This window comes from Passer montanus, unplaced genomic scaffold (genome assembly GCF_014805655.1).
Source record: "Passer montanus isolate IOZ18808 unplaced genomic scaffold, ASM1480565v1 scaffold221, whole genome shotgun sequence".
Taxonomy (NCBI): Eukaryota; Metazoa; Chordata; class Aves; order Passeriformes; family Passeridae; genus Passer; species Passer montanus.
The window spans coordinates 82,296-98,603 of record NW_024366827.1 but is presented as its reverse complement, the minus strand read 5'-3'; the positions used below and the strand labels follow the sequence as shown (position 1 = coordinate 98,603).

At 42.1% G+C, this 16,308-nt stretch overlaps 1 long non-coding RNA gene across 1 annotated transcript; it reads right to left on the bottom strand.

Moving 5' to 3' along the window:
- Positions 1-677: 677 nt before the first annotated feature.
- Positions 678-15,916, bottom strand: LOC120502546. Its single transcript, XR_005627547.1, has 3 exons — positions 15,819-15,916; positions 4,245-4,356; positions 678-1,076 (listed from the first exon to the last, which is right to left on the bottom strand). It is a non-coding gene; the product is annotated as an uncharacterized LOC120502546 (long non-coding RNA).
- Between the last annotated feature and the right edge of the window lie 392 nt (positions 15,917-16,308).

Genomic DNA, 16,308 nt, shown 5'->3' with positions numbered 1-16,308 from the left:
ATTCTATTCTAGTAGCTTAAAGTAAACCATGGGGCCAGTAAATTTATCTGTGTCTCAGAACTGGAGCAAGGAAATTTCAATGCAGAAACACTGTTCTTTTTTAAAGAGATTTTTGTTCTACTGCATACAAGTTGCCACTGATGCATGTGGATAGATCTGCAGCAAATGAGCTAGTTCTCCAAAATTAACATGATTTGCAAGGGGAACAGCTGTAAGGAAATTTCAATGCAGAAACACTGTTCTTTTTTAAAGAGATTTTTGTTCTACTGCATACAAGTTGCCACTGATCCATATGGACAGATTTGCAGCAAATGGGCTAGTTCTCCAAAATTAATATTATTTGCAAGGGGAACAGCTGTAGGCATGAATGCACAGGCACAGAAGACAATGGCAGATTTGCATTTATCTCAAATGTATCTTAGCTGAAGTCCGACTGCAGTGAAAAGCAGGGTGCCTTGCAAAAAACTTCTGGAAGTGTGGGCTCTAATTCAAGCTCAGAGCCAAGCAGTGCTGGCAGAGCTGTTTCCATCTGCTTACTGTCTTTTGCCCATCATGGATAAGATTAAGAAAAATTCACACTGCAAAGAGTAACAAAGCAGCTTCTTACATTTTTATTACATGGGTTATCCATCATATTTTCATGGCAAAATCTCCCTCTTCAATGAACGAGTCCCTTGGTCTATCAGCTAGCAACATGCAATTTATTTTTTCCTTACAGTGCAACTCTCATTTCTCTCTTTATGAATGCCTCTGGGCCAAACTCACATAACAAAAGCTTGGGTTGCAGGGCTCTCTCCAGGAGCAAACAAACTGCCAGCCATTGCCACACTCTCCCTGTAAGCATTGCAGCCAGGTTTCAGAAGGCAGCAGACCCCACTCTGGCTCTATTCTCCCCTCCACTGATGTTTTTGGGTTGTCTCTTCAGTCATATATGGGTTTTCCAGCCACAGAATCAACTTGGGCTACCATGAGCAGCCCCTCAAAGCTCACAAGGAAATGAGGCCCTTTGAGATAAACGTGACAGGGTACAGTGATTGGTAGGTCTTCTTGGGGAACAAGTTCAGATGATTTCTTGCCTTGGAATAAAAATAATGCATCAAGGTTCAGTATGCAGAACAGTCATGAATGGTCTGGTAACAAAATAATTCTAAGCACAGTCCATGGCTTTCCTGTTTCCCTTTCCCTCTGGTTCCGTTTCCTACTGCTTAGGAGACCTCCTCCATCTTCTACTCTCAACATGTTCACTTCTTCTGCTTCTATTTCATTCAAAAGTCAAGAGAAATGTGCAGAGAAACTTCATCCCATGGAGCTGCTGCCAGTGTGAGGACTTGGTACAATTAGAAACCATTTTAGATCTTACATTCCATGAGAACTTTGTCATGGGAAGAGCTTTCAGCTTTCTGTGACCCCCTTGGCAGCCGCGAGCTGCGACGTGAGCGCTCCGTCCCAGGGCTGCTTTCACAGCCACGAGCAAAGCGCTGGCCCTGCTGGAGGCTGGTGAAGGGTTAATTGGCAAATGAGACAGGGCTGCATGAGCCTCTGGGGATGAATGACTGCTCTGAATCTGCATTTCCAGGGCTGATCAGCAAATGGAGTGGAAGATGCAGAGAAGGCAGCCAGAGGAACTGCTGGGCAGGTGGGAGCTACCCAATTTATTTTCTGGTGTGTCTGCAGCAGTCTCACAGCTCTTGGAAAGTGGTTTGTACTTTCAGGGTTATTGTTTAATTAAAGAAGAAACTTGATCTCTGAAAGGTTATCTAATTCCCCCCACAAAACTGTTGAGTTTAAAAAGCCAGCCCTGGGTAGAACAATCAGGATTAAGCACTAAATACTTACATTTAAGGCCATTTACATTCCTGACTGCATGGAATACAAATTATAACAATTAGACTAACAGTGAAGACTGTTGTTTAAGCCAAAGTAAAGACTGACAGCTCCATTCATTGGCTGTGCTGCTATAACAGGTGTGTAATACAACAGCTATCCTAGATGGCCTGAGAAATATTTAATTTAGGTTTTACTCCGGCACTTGCAACAATTCATGTGTCCTTGGTCGTGATCAGTCATCCCCATTTCCAGCCACACAAGTCCAGCTGCCATCACTGTCTGCAGTGTTTTACACTGCATTTCATGGTATTGCCCTGCTGCTGGCAGCTTTGCTCTTGGAGAAAAACTAGATTAAAAACAACAATAAAAAAAACAGTTCCATTTTTAGTTCAGCGAGTTTGGACCCCTGTCACATCAGAAGGGTGACAATAGGACATTGCCTGTTTTTCCTCTGGGCCAAAACACAAACCCCAGCTGAGCACCCTCCCATGTTCTCTCTTGGCTGCACTTTTTCCAGTCCATGCTAAATAGGAAGAGGCCATTTGTGCATGGATAAAACCCCCCAAATTTGTCAGTGTACCTATGGAAAACTGCTGAATTTGAGACCTGGGAAGTTCAAGACAGCCAATATGAACCAATACAACTCCCCAGCCTCCACCAAAAAACAGATCAAAGCTCTTTTGTTAAAAAACTTGTATTAAAAACCAAAGTTATTCAATAAAGTGAACTTTCGCCCATAAATTAAATACACTCTTCTGTGATATTTAGCTCTCAAAAATGAATCAACACTCTTCCTAAAAACTTTGGCATATATCTTCCTTTTAAATTATATTCAGATTTAGTTGAATGAATTTGTTCACAAGTTTAATTTTATGCCTTGAGGTTACTTCTACCTTCAGATAACAAAACATATTCTGTGCAAATTTAAAATGTAGTTCAGTAGTATTCTGTGAATAAAACAGCCTGCTAGACTAGAGTCCTTTTATTTGGTATGATTTGGAAAGAAACCCATTTCCCATCAAGTTCAAACATGGACCAGTGATAAACAGTTCCACAGAATTTTTTTACCCCAATTTAAATCAGAACTGTGACTCAGCAGACAAAGCAATCTTCCAGACATCAACTGAAATACAAGGCACAAGAGAAGTTTGGAAGCTACTTGGAAGCTGGAGATGTTCAGCAATTTCACAAACACAAGGCTTCTCTGGAAGAGCTAGGAAAGTTCAGTCTGACACCTGAGAAGGCTGACAGCCTCTGTCCTTGGTGCTGATGACAATTGCCACATGTTCTGTACAGAAATTCTGTAAAGGTCACTGCCACGTGTAAATCAGAGACTGGGGAACATGTGCCAGTTTCAGCTTGAAGGGTGCTGGAAAGTTTTCACCCTTGGCATTTTTTAGAGCATCAGACAAGTGCCCTTTTCTCCTCCTAACTGGCTGAACTCAAGAGTAATGACAAATAATTTTTGGATGTACCAATCAAATATAAATTAAGTCATGCATACTGTACAACTCAGATGGGGAATGCTGATTAACATTCCCTTCCTAGGCCTGGAGAGTTACTATCACCCTTATAACTCTGGAGCTCTTATTAATGCCTGTGCAAAGTGTTACAAAAGCATTAAATATTTTACTTAAATTATTTGGCAAAGACCTGTCAGAAACATAAAACGCCTCAAGTTCTCCATATGAAAGAATATCAGAACAATTAGAGAATATTAGGTTTTGCTGAAAGCTATTTCACTCTCATCCTTGCTCAAAAAATTACTACAAACTTTGTTTTTTGTTTGTTTAAACAAAAGTGTATTTAAGAATGGATTTAGAATTGTATCACACAACATGGGGGAAAAGGAGAGGACTGGGGTTACCAAGAACAAAACAGAGCTTCAGCTGGAGTGGGGCTACCAAAGGACTGCCAAAGTAAGACACAGCCTGGAAATGTAGCATATTTAATCTTTGTTCTAAGTGAAATTACTAATTTAAATATTTATCACTTATTGAAGACAAAATTGTAAAAGAAGTTTCCCTTTCAGGTGAGCTGCCAAAGAAAACTAGAATCTCCAAACAGTAGAACCCAGAGGAAATTAAAAGAGCCTGATTCAAACTGCACCTTACAGCACTAAGTCCACCAGTAAACTCCTGGGATTTCCAACCCTTGATGATATTCCCAGTTGCCTCCTGTGATTTGCTCAGATGTACCACACACCATAAACACAAGCATAAACACAATTGCACAAGTGTAAATGCTGACTCTCAGGCTGAGCCACTTTTTCCCCTCTGCAATAGCTGGGGGCTGTCCAGAGGCAGAGCAGAGGATCTGCCACGTGCCAGAACACCAAGCCCACGAGCTCCTAGAGTTTCCCACCCAAACCCCACTCATGGTCTGAAGACCTGGTGCAAGAGATGTGCAGTTCTTACCAGGGACACCTGAGAACACCTCAGTTGAAGAGACACTGGTTTGTCCGAACATTAGGTTGCAATGAAGAATTTAATGCAGGGACAGGAAGAAGAACCCAGCCCATTCCTTTGCCTGCAATGAAAGAAAAATCGCCAGAGGCCAGCATTGCCTCCCAGGCTGCCCGTGTAGGTACAGGTACCCAGAGCTGTGCCAGGAAGGGGCACACACAGGGACTCGTTGAGATGCACCTGGCACAGTGGGAAATGCCAGCACAGCTCATGTCACCCCCGTCCTACTTGAGCTCCATGACCAGGGACACGCAGCACTGAGGGAAGGCTTCCAGCTCTTAGAGCCACGTGAGGAGCTGTAATCAATTATTTACTGACCAGAGGCAGACAAAAAGGCTTTCACTACTTGTGCAGTATTCATCAAAGCCTCTGCTGTTAAGGCAGCTCCAAGAGTTGGGAAACAAAACACTTGCTCCTTATCTCAACTTTTTCCACAGAGCTACCTTTTGTTGCTTAGTTCTGATTTAAGGTCAACAACAACCTGTAAATAATTTGCAACTGCATTTTGAAAGAACCCCGCTACATGAAAATGTATGGAATTATCTATGACTTTTTTCCTTGATGTCCAGATTTTAGTAACAAAAAATTATTACTCTACAAAAGAGATCTCTAGTGTTGAGTTTAACTCCAAGTACAAACCTCACAGATGTTCTGCCTTCTATTTTTCTGGTTTAAACCCATGCATTTTTTGGCCTTGAAAGAAAATTAAACTAGTTGACATCTTTATTACATGTTAAGACAATTGAGCACTTCCAGTCCTCACTGCACCATTAAATCATGCATTTAAAATACCCCTGAAGTTCAGTGCTCTCCAGGGCAATACATTTCCTGCAGCTGAGTTGTCTTTTGCATCTTAGAAAGCTCCTGCCCAGGAGGTTGCAGAGGCTTCACCCTCAGAGGTTACTCCAGTTACCTGAGTGGGAAAAGCCCAGAACAACCCTGATGTCAGAGCTGCCCCTGCTGCGAGCAGGTGGCCAGGCTGAAGATCACCTCAGATCCTTTCCACCTCAGATGAACCCAGATTTAGCAAAACAGGTATTTCCTTTCCTTCCCCATTTCCACTTGGCTACAGACTGAGAAACTTGGGACATGCAAGCAGCACACCAAACACTTTGTGAGCAGTAACAAGCAACTCCAGTGGATTCCAAATGGGAAAAGATTTGGCCACAAACTAAAATAAACTTCACAAACAACCCTCAAAACAACAGGGAAACAAGAACATGAAGGTGGTTTTTCCATCAATTAGAAACTATCTTGAAAGAACTACATCAACTTTATCAACAAAGCAAGTGGAGGAAAAAGCAATGGAAATATTCACAGGATACCATTTCTAGAGTGGTAAGAAACCCCCCGACCAGAAATGTCAGGCTGTGTACAGCACACCGTGAACAAAGCAATGAAAGGAAAAAGGAGTCATTTTGTTTAAGCATTACCTTGTCTCACCTATATTTATCTATAATCTCCTACTACTGTTATTTTCTAAATAATTTTTTTACAAAAGGAAAATTGGCACCCGATTCTTGATCTTCAGAAGAAACAGCATAGTAATTTATTAAATACCATTTCTTTCTGGTTCTTCTTGCATAATGTCTACAGATAAATGTCAATCAAAGCAGCAGAACAGACAAAAATGCACTTTTCAGCCGCTAACCTATATAAATTCTCAGATGCTTTATATCCTAAATAACAGATTTTTCTTTTTATGTGTTTTATTTCTCCTGACTTTCTCGGCTTCCTTCCTTCCAGGAAGGATAAGCAAAGGTCCTCTCCAGCAGGAAAAAGATATCCACAGAGCCAGCAAACATCTCTGGGCTGGCACAGAACAATGGATTTTCTAACTCTATGGACAACAGAGGATATAAACAGCTTCTATTTTACCTCTCTGGAATCCCAGCACTCTGAACTAGAAAGCCAGCCTTGTAAAAAATGCTTATTGAGGTATTGTAGCGCATCACACTTTGCCATCTGTTCCTCCTCTACCTCCCCATTTGAAGGCCTAGAGATCCACCTGGCCCTTCCAAAACCATTGCTATTTAGTGCTCCCAAAGTGCTGAACTCTCTCACTTTAGAATACAATCATCAAGCTAAGCAGGACCACTCCCAGTAATTTAATTTACAAGCATGTCAGGATGTATCCTGCTTGACTCAGGTGAGCATAATGGATTTGTGCTGAACTCCTGAATCTCTGATGAGCTGGAGCCATCATGAGAATTTCTGGGCTGGCAGCAAAGCCCTACCCCAGACAAAGCAAGAGAAATCCAACAGCGACCTGGTGAAGGTGTATGAAAGCTGATGCATTTAAAATGTGTGGCATTTTACCAGAAGAGAATTGCACACCACTGCTGCCTCTCACTGCAACCAGCCTTATTCCCAAACCTGAAAATGCCATTGTTATTACAGGCAGCACCCACATTTGAAACCTGCATCATGGAATTTCAGAACCTTAACGAATTTTGGCCACCTTAAATTTGCAAAAACCACTTCTGCAAGCAGCCAGAGGCTTGTGCACTCATCCATGTCAAGAGATGCATTTTTAATTGCCTCACTCTTCCTCAGGCATGGAAGAAGATCACAAGTGTAGATTCAGACTAAGTTATTGCTTTTCCATGACACAATAAGATACTGAAAAACAAGTACTTCACTACAAAATTAGGAGACAATGTCAAACATGGGATAGACTAACAACTGGCTTTGAAGTAATGAGCTATTTAAGAATTATCAATGTCAATCTCCAGCAAAGCTGAGAAATTCAGGGCTACACTACAGAAGGAATCCAGAAATGGAGAAAAAGATAAATAAAAGCTAAAACCAGAGGAGGAGGACAAGAAAACACAAACCCCAAAAATATTTTTTCTGCCTCAAAAGACTCTATTCAAGTGTGTTTATTATTTAATACATTTCTCACTATCATACATTTAAGTGTGGCAGAAGCCCAGAGGGTTGCTTGCTCCATTAAAGCAGTTTTGCTACCATCCTTGCCTTCCAAAGACAATAAAGGAGTGTGTGGACTGTTCTTCTACAACAGCCTGGACAAGGACTTTTGGGCACTCCTCTAATTCAAGGGTTTTAGGCACTCCTGTCTTTCCTTGGTAAGAATAGAGTATGACCTCCTGGACTGCAGGCAGGAGAAAAAATTGTCTTATCTGAAAACCATGACAGGAAAGAACAACTCATTGCTCTATATTCTCTAGGGACCTTGTTATCTATTACATATTTCTCCCCTTTTTAAGGAATTAAAGTAGTCTTTACAAACAATTAGGACTTCCTGATCCTAACTGCTGTACAAGCAAAAGAAGAAATTAATGCTTGTGATTTCATAATCCAGAGAAAGTTAGCAGTGCTTATTATGAGGTGCTTCAAATTATCCAGACAGACCCAGGATTGCCAAACAAGGATAAAATTTCAGTCATTGAAAAGCATCTACTCTCCATAACATCATTTAAATCTTACCCACAGAGAAGTGGAAGTGTCTTCCCGTTAAATACCTTTGTGACAGTTTGTGTAACAAACCTGAATTCTCTTTTGTCCCTTTCTTTCTGTACATGAACAGATAAAATCTACAAAAGTAACTAGATTGAAAAGAAACATTACAGACTTCTCAAATAACTCAGCAGGGTAAATGAAGTATTTTGCTAGCAAAAAAGGGCTTTGACAAATGTCAGTCACCTACTGAAAACCACTTCAAAAGGAAGCTTGAAAGCTCTAGATACAAATGCCACCGTAGTTAGATACTTGGCATTTTCCTATCACTCATGGACAAGCATTTCATTGGCACTTCTACAACCAAGCAGGCTGTAATCCAAATCCTTCTGTGCATTTGTTTTTAAGTAGATCTATTATATAGTCAGGGAAGGACGGGGAAAACTCAGTTATTCTATGTTGCAAGTGCTAATTCTATTTCTCTCTTTTCTTGTACAAGGTCTCTTATAAACTAATCCTCACATCACAAGACTGTTACAGCCTAAACACACATTCAAGTTGTCAGAGTAGGTTGGAGTAGCAGAACAGGCAGGTTGCTGTTTTCCATGTGTGTTTATTTTCCTTCCCTATGTCCCCCGTGGACCCCAGCCCAGGAAGGCTGCTGTCCCATGGCTCTACAGACAAATGCAATCACCTCTGAATATCAACCAGGATAACTGGATTTTCTGTAGGTAGTAAAAACAATACTTAAATAATCTTGATAGATATCACACATACCAAAGACCACAATAAATTTTCTTGGAGACTTCCTTAAACCTACTGCTGTCCATTTACAGCCAACACACCAGCAGCAGACTCTGCATCCCAGCTGGATGACCACAAGTCTGCAGTGTGCTGCACTTACCGTTACTTGTACTGAGCCCAGCAAGAGATTATTGGCATATTTCCCAAGCCATTTACTTATTAGAAAGCAAAACACCTAATGGCAGCAGCAGGTTTCACACAGCTCTTGAACAGCTGCCATCCAGATCTATTCAGGAGACCACCACACTTTTGCCTTGCAAAAACTGAGTCTTACTCAAACTAGAATTTTTTAATTTTCAAAATTTTATCCTCTGTTTCATACAGTCACCACAGACAGAGGCATTTCCCTAATCCAAGTATAAAAAGTTAAAGCAAGGCACCCTCAAAAAGTGCACATTCTCCCTGACAACAAATCTGTGGCAGACACACAGATAAAACGTCTGAACTGCAAAAAAGGGCTTTGACAAATGTCAGTCACCTACTGAAAACCACTTCAAAAGGAAGCTTGAAAGCTCTAGATACAAATGCCACCGTAGTTAGATACTTGGCATTTTCCTATCACTCATGGACAAGCATTTCATTGGCACTTCTACAACCAAGCAGGCTGTAATCCAAATCCTTCTGTGCATTTGTTTTTAAGTAGATCTATTATATAGTCAGGGAAGGACGGGGAAAACTCAGTTATTCTATGTTGCAAGTGCTAATTCTATTTCTCTCTTTTCTTGTACAAGGTCTCTTATAAACTAATCCTCACATCACAAGACTGTTACAGCCTAAACACACATTCAAGTTGTCAGAGTAGGTTGGAGTAGCAGAACAGGCAGGTTGCTGTTTTCCATGTGTGTTTATTTTCCTTCCCTATGTCCCCCGTGGACCCCAGCCCAGGAAGGCTGCTGTCCCATGGCTCTACAGACAAATGCAATCACCTCTGAATATCAACCAGGATAACTGGATTTTCTGTAGGTAGTAAAAACAATACTTAAATAATCTTGATAGATATCACACATACCAAAGACCACAATAAATTTTCTTGGAGACTTCCTTAAACCTACTGCTGTCCATTTACAGCCAATACACCAGCAGCAGACTCTGCATCCCAGCTGGATGATCACAAGTCTGCAGTGTGCTGCACTTACCATTACTGGCTGCCCAACAAGAGATTATTGGCATATTTCCCAAGCCTATTCTAAAGTAAAACACCTCATGGCAACAGCAGGTTTCACACAGCTCTTGAACAACTGCTTTCCAGATGTATGCAGGAGACCACCACACTTTTGCTTGCAAAAACTGAGTCTTACTCAAACTAGAAATTTTTAATTTTCAAAATTTTATCCTCTGTTTCATACAGTCACCACAGGCAGAGGCATTTCCCCAATCCAAGTATAAAAAGATAAAGCAAGGCACCCTCAAAAAATGCACATCCTCCTTGACAACAAGTCTGTGGCAGACACCTAGACAAAACATCTGAACTGGTACAACCCTTCACCTTTTGGCATCCTCAGAGGACAAACATCAACTCAGATTGAGCTCACTCAAGACTGAAATTGAAGAGGAGCTCACAAAGAATGTTTACAATTGACTTTCAACTCACTGCTCACAAAATTACTATTGTACACACCTCTGGGGTAGAACTCAGCATAGCACAGGATGAAAACTGGAAAGCAGTCCTGGCAAGGAAGATGTTAAAGACAGATGCAGTGTTTAAAGAATTTTTACAGAAACTGAAGAAATCACATGTAAACTGTGTTTCTGTAAAACAAACTGACCAAATGACAAGGATTTAACCTGATTTAGTGCAGCTCTAGGATCAATCTCCTCTAATATGTTCTTCTGTCACTACAGGCGGGTGGATTGATCACATCTTGAGCTGAGCTTTACTCACCAGTGAGCCCCCCGTCCTGTTTCCAGTTGGTTTCTGTGGCACAGTCACTGAGCACTAGCCAGCTGTGATCCATGTCCCCTGCAGTGCAGCAGCTCCTGTTTTTAGCCTGCTCCAGACCTCACAAGCGACAAATTCCTTGCAGCACCCCTTGGCACGGATGGCCCAAGTGGGGCACCGTGCAAAGCACATCTGGCAAGGGTGGCTCCCATGGCACCTTCATCGTGGGGTACTGGTGAACTTCCCTGGCCCCAGCACAGGGAAAAGGCCTCTGCCAGAGGAGTCCTGCAAGGAAGATGTTACTGGGGTTCTCAAGTTGTGTAGGGCCAGCTTTTTTTACTACTACTGCTCTAAAAATACCTATTATTATAAGCATGGTTAATTATGCTGTATGTCAAACCCACAGTCAGCATCAGACAAAGGAAATGCCTTATTACTAGAATATTTCACCATCATGTACTTCAGAAGAGATCTAAATGGGAGTTACTAGGCTGCACTTTACAGCAGGTATGAAGCGGTGATGGTCCTGAAAAGGGAGAGGAGCAGCAAAACAGAGACAATGAAGTTATTGAGCTGCCAAGCTGCTGCTTGGCATTTGTCCACAGCATTCCAAACTCAATCTGTTACAAGAATTGGATCTTGGATCTGCTACAACAGGATCTTGATGTGGCTTTTGCTTTGCCTGTGCTACTCAGAGGCTTGCAGTGGTTGTTATTTGGAGTAACAGAATGCAAGTGCAGGCAAGGCAGCATCTTTCCTTCGTGTTAAAGACAGATGCAGTGTTTAAAGAATTTTTACAGAAACTGAAGAAATCACATGTAAACTGTGTTTCTGTAAAACAAACTGACCAAATGACAAGGATTTAACCTGATTTAGTGCAGCTCTAGGATCAATCTCCTCTAATATGTTCTTCTGTCACTACAGGCAGGTGGATTGATCACATCTTGAGCTGAGCTTTACTCACCAGTGAGCCCCCCGTCCTGTTTCCAGTTGGTTTCTGTGGCACAGTCACTGAGCACTAGCCAGCTGTGATCCATGTCCCCTGCAGTGCAGCAGCTCCTGTTTTTAGCCTGCTCCAGACCTCACAAGCGACAAATTCCTTGCAGCACCCCTTGGCACGGATGGCCCAAGTGGGGCATCATGCAAAGTACATCTGGCAAGGGTGGCTCCCATGGCACCTTCATCGTGGGGTACTGGTGAACTTCCCTGGCCCCAGCACAGGGAAAAGGCCTCTGCCAGAGGAGTCCTGCAAGGAAGATGTTACTGGGATTCTCAAGTTGTGTAGGGCCAGCTTTTTTTACTACTACTGCTCTAAAAATACCTATTATTATAAGCATGGTTAATTATGCTGTATGTCAAACCCACAGTCAGCATCAGACAAAGGAAATGCCTTATTACTAGAATATTTCACCATCATGTACTTCAGAAGAGATCTAAATGGGAGTTACTAGGCTGCACTTTACAGCAGGTATGAAGCGGTGATGGTCCTGAAAAGGGAGAGGAGCAGCAAAACAGAGACAATGAAGTTATTGAGCTGCCAAGCTGCTGCTTGGCATTTGTCCACAGCATCCCAAACTCGATCTGCTACAAGAATTGGATCTTGGATCTGCTACAACAAGATCTTGATGTGGCTTTTGTTCTGCCTGTGCTACTCACAGGCTTGCAGTGGTTGTTATTTTGAGTTACAGAATGCAAGCACAGGCAAGGCAGCATCTTTCCTCCAGCTACTCCTTGGAATCACAATGGATCTCCTGCTGCAGCTGAAGCAGCAGTGGGCTTGTGCAGAAAGGGCTTTGGTGACCTAACAGAAACACCTTAAATTAATAGAAATCCCAAAGCTGAGGGACAAAGCTGGATTGAGAAAGCTTTTGTCAGAAACACCTTTTTTTTATTTTCTCCCCTCTCCTATCCAAGAGGGGGATAAAATGATTCTTTCAAAATGCAAAGGCTTCAGTGCTATGGGAAGGTTTCACTGTGGAAGCGATACTCACTGAAAGGACAGCAACACTGTAAAATGGGGGAAAAGGTGAGGAAAAAGTAAAAGCCTTCAGCCATCCAAGAGGAATCTATAGGTTAGTTACAAGAAACACCAGTATGAAATGGTAATATGAAATGCAATTCTCAAGCAGTGTTTGGACAAGGGCCACCAGAGCAGGACAGAGAGCATCTCACAGGTTCAGGGTTGCTAGTGGGAATTGCACCCCAGCACCTGAGTGGCCACTGAAACTGCTCCAGCCAAGAACCCCCTGTGGAAAGCTGAGTGCCTCTGGGACAGCAGGAGCACACTCAGCATGATCCCATCCTGGGCTTAGCCCCACAGCTGGTTGGGTGCATGTGGAGTTCAGGGCTTCACACTCAGGGCATTGCTTTGTGAGAGTGACAAGGAAATGGGAATGAACCTGTGCTTGGATAAGGCCTAGGGAAATGTCAGTCAAAAATCCAATTACCCAAATCAACCAGCACCCCTATAAAAGCCTTAAATGAGCCCTTCTAAAACCATATTTGTATTCTTGGGTTTCAATAAGATTAATTTAATTGTGATCAACATTGTCATGAGTTTCTCAATTCAAATCCAAGTGTTCCAGCAGCCCAGCATTCCCATCTTCCAGGCACACAGTGCTGGTTTCAAGGGATGAGCTGACAGTACAGCACACAGGCGCTGAAGACCTCAGGCAAACGCCTGCTGACTGCTCATGTCATCATCACAAACTCCTCCTAGCATCAGATCAGTAAAAGCTACCAAGAACTTGAAAACTTCATATAGGCAAATTGGAATTAATTTTTGCTGTCCCCTCCTTTCCTCAACTGAGGAGCCTTCAAAAGCCTGTTCTGTGTCAGCTGAAACCACTTGTGCTCCCCTCTAATTTTTGGTGATGTCTCCAGGAACCAATCAAGATATAACAAGTCCAGCTCAGCAGTAACACACTGGATGGCAGAACAATGCAATTACACAGCCTTTGTCCCTCCTAAATTGTGTGATAAGAAAGGAAATTAAACCGTACATAGCATCAACATATATTTACATACGGCATTCCTTTTCATGAACTAAACCAAAAAATTCCCTAAGAACCCATACAGAACTGCTGATGGAGAGGACTACCAACCACCACACCATTAGCTCCTGCATCCTATGTTTGCAAATAAAACACGCTCTGTAGAAGTGATTGCCCTGGAAGTTATTGGTACATTTGAATGCAAACTACCAAACCATGAAAAATGAGGCATCCACTTGCTATAAAAACAAATTAGAAGGCAATGCTTTGCTGGCAAAGCCATTGGAGTACCACAGTTCATAACTATTCATGGTACGATTAACAGATGTCTTTGCTTGTACTGCGAGCAGCCTTATCATACTGTCATATTCACAGTACTTTATATTAAAGTGAGTGCAAGCAACTTTGTTTTGGAATGTAATAAAACCTCAGTTTTGTTTAAAATACTTTCCAGCCCTGTGTACCCTGCTGATCATCTCTGTGCTGAGTTACACAAACCCATCACAGCCACCTTGCTCCCTTGCAGTGGGACACCATCTTTCCCTTTTTGGACTTTTAAAATAACAACCAGAAACCTAAGGAAGAGCTATTATTTCCACAGTGAGAAAGAAATGCTCCAATCAGTGTGACAATTATGGCTAAAAGTTAGATGGGTGATTATTGCCATGGGCAGGGAGAAACACTCATTTCAGTCTTGAACCGATGCATAATGCCTGCAGATAGTGTTTCCTGCTATTTCCATAAACCACCCTGTTTATTCCTCCACAGCGATCTCCAAAACACCACATAAGTGGGAAAGCAGGCATAAAACCAGGTCTGGTGGAGTCAGGGATGGGCACAGCTGGGGGTGCCCAGGCCTGAGCCTTCCTGAGCCCCCAACCCCCAGGCAGATGGTGCCTGGAGGGGGGGTCCCCAGTGAGGATTCTCAGGAAAATTACAGGATTTTAGTGCCTTCCCTGACAAGCCAAGCTAGTTGGCATTCTTCTCCACAAAGAGCGCTTATTCCTTGGCTGCTTCAATTATCAGTGGCAGTCTGGGGAAGAATTTTGTCCAAATGCTTTCCGGTTAACCGAGCGGGCTGTGTCAGCTGGCACCAGGCTTGGCAGCTGCCTGCAAGCTTCACATAATTTCTTTCCATCAACTATTTTAAGAAGCCTTCCCCACACGTATTTCCCCCCATGAATACTAATTAAATTATTGCATATTCTATTGGATGGCACACTAATCGTGGTGTCAGGCAAAAGTACATTGATACATACCAATGAGGGTGTCAGGCTTACTGGCTGCTTTTTTTAAGCTTTGAGAGGTCTTGATGTCATTCACACCAGCTGAGGGATTTTTTGAAATTGGGGCAACTTTTCTTTGTGTGTGCTAAAACAATTTCTCACCTAGCTAGTGCATCAGATCTTGTGAAAATGGCAGATTTAAGTTGGACACAGTGCTGCAGCCAGAAAAGCAGGGAGCTACAAGGCTTTCAGGAAGCTACCAACATCCTGCACCAACCCAAATAGTGTCCCTCTCCTCCCTCCCTGTATGCCTTTGTCTGCCTGGAACCAGGCTAGGTTAATCTGACCACATCTATTGGGTCTCATTTAATAAGAGAAAACAGCATGTTATAGAGAGTTACAGAACTGTCAGAGCAAGATCATCAGGGCTCGCTGCACCAAAAGCCACAGGGCACAAGTAAAATGCATTTCAAACTCCCTAAACCTCACAAAAAGGACATTTAAGCACACATTTAGCATTTAACTTAAAATACTTACAGTGTGAAATCTTACACATGTTGGTCTGGATCACTTATTATTTAACAAATACTTTAATGTAAAATATAAATCTTCACTAAAAAAACCCAAACAACAAAGCACATATGTGTTGTTTTCTCTTTACCCATGAGCACCACAAGTGAAATTTGACCAGAAAAACCCAACCCTGCCTCCAGTTTATTTTCATTTCCCATGGAAATTGTCTGAAAGACCATGACTACACACCTATGTCATCTAATTCATCAGAAGTCAACTTCTTCATAAAAAGAACTCCCTCATAAATATAGGCCAAGGAACAACCATTTTCAGAGGGAAAGAAAAAAAATTTAAAAAAAGGACCAAAACCTGATAAAAGTTTTCACTTTATCTTTCAACTTCTTGCATGTTTCAAGACCACCAAACAAGCTACAGAACAAAAAAAATCAAAATAACTTGTTAACCTCAGTCAGTAAGAGTAGAAAACAAGTACTCAGGCAGACTACTCAGAAGCGTAAGTATGTATTGACACTTAACCCAAAATTATGCAGGATTAGAATAGCAAGAAGCACATCAAAAAAAAGGAAAACACAGTCTTTTTTGATCGTCTGAATGAAATAAGCAGATATTTCCCAACTCAGAACATTTGCAGACCAGCTGAAAAACTCCAGAGGTTAAGAACATTACTGACCTCTTTCTGGAGCCAGGACAACACAATTCTTCAGAGGAACCAAGCAGCCAAGGGTCTCCTAAACCCACACTCTACCTGCAGAGCACATTGCAAAACTGCTCCTCAAAGCCAGAAAGAAAGGAAATCAAGGAGCATAAATAGCTTTTACACACCTGATACTTGTATGAGTCAGTGAAAAGCCACAGCTGCCTTCAATTCTGTAGTGTTTAAAAAAATCAAAGCAAAATAAGAGACAGCAGGAAGTAGTTTTAGAAACTGAGGGTGAAATAAGGATTTCTCTGTAATAACCTTCACATGAGCTTACTGTGCTCCCTCCGACCTGGAAGAGGCATTAATGATGTGTTCCATGTTTATCTGGTTTTGATAACCCCAGGGATTTAGAAGTTGTTCTGCCCACTAATTTTCTGCTGCTTTGTATTGGAATACATTCATACTTGTCCCAAGTAGGAAGCTCTCACCTGTCCACCACCTTCTTCCAAGGTGAAATCTA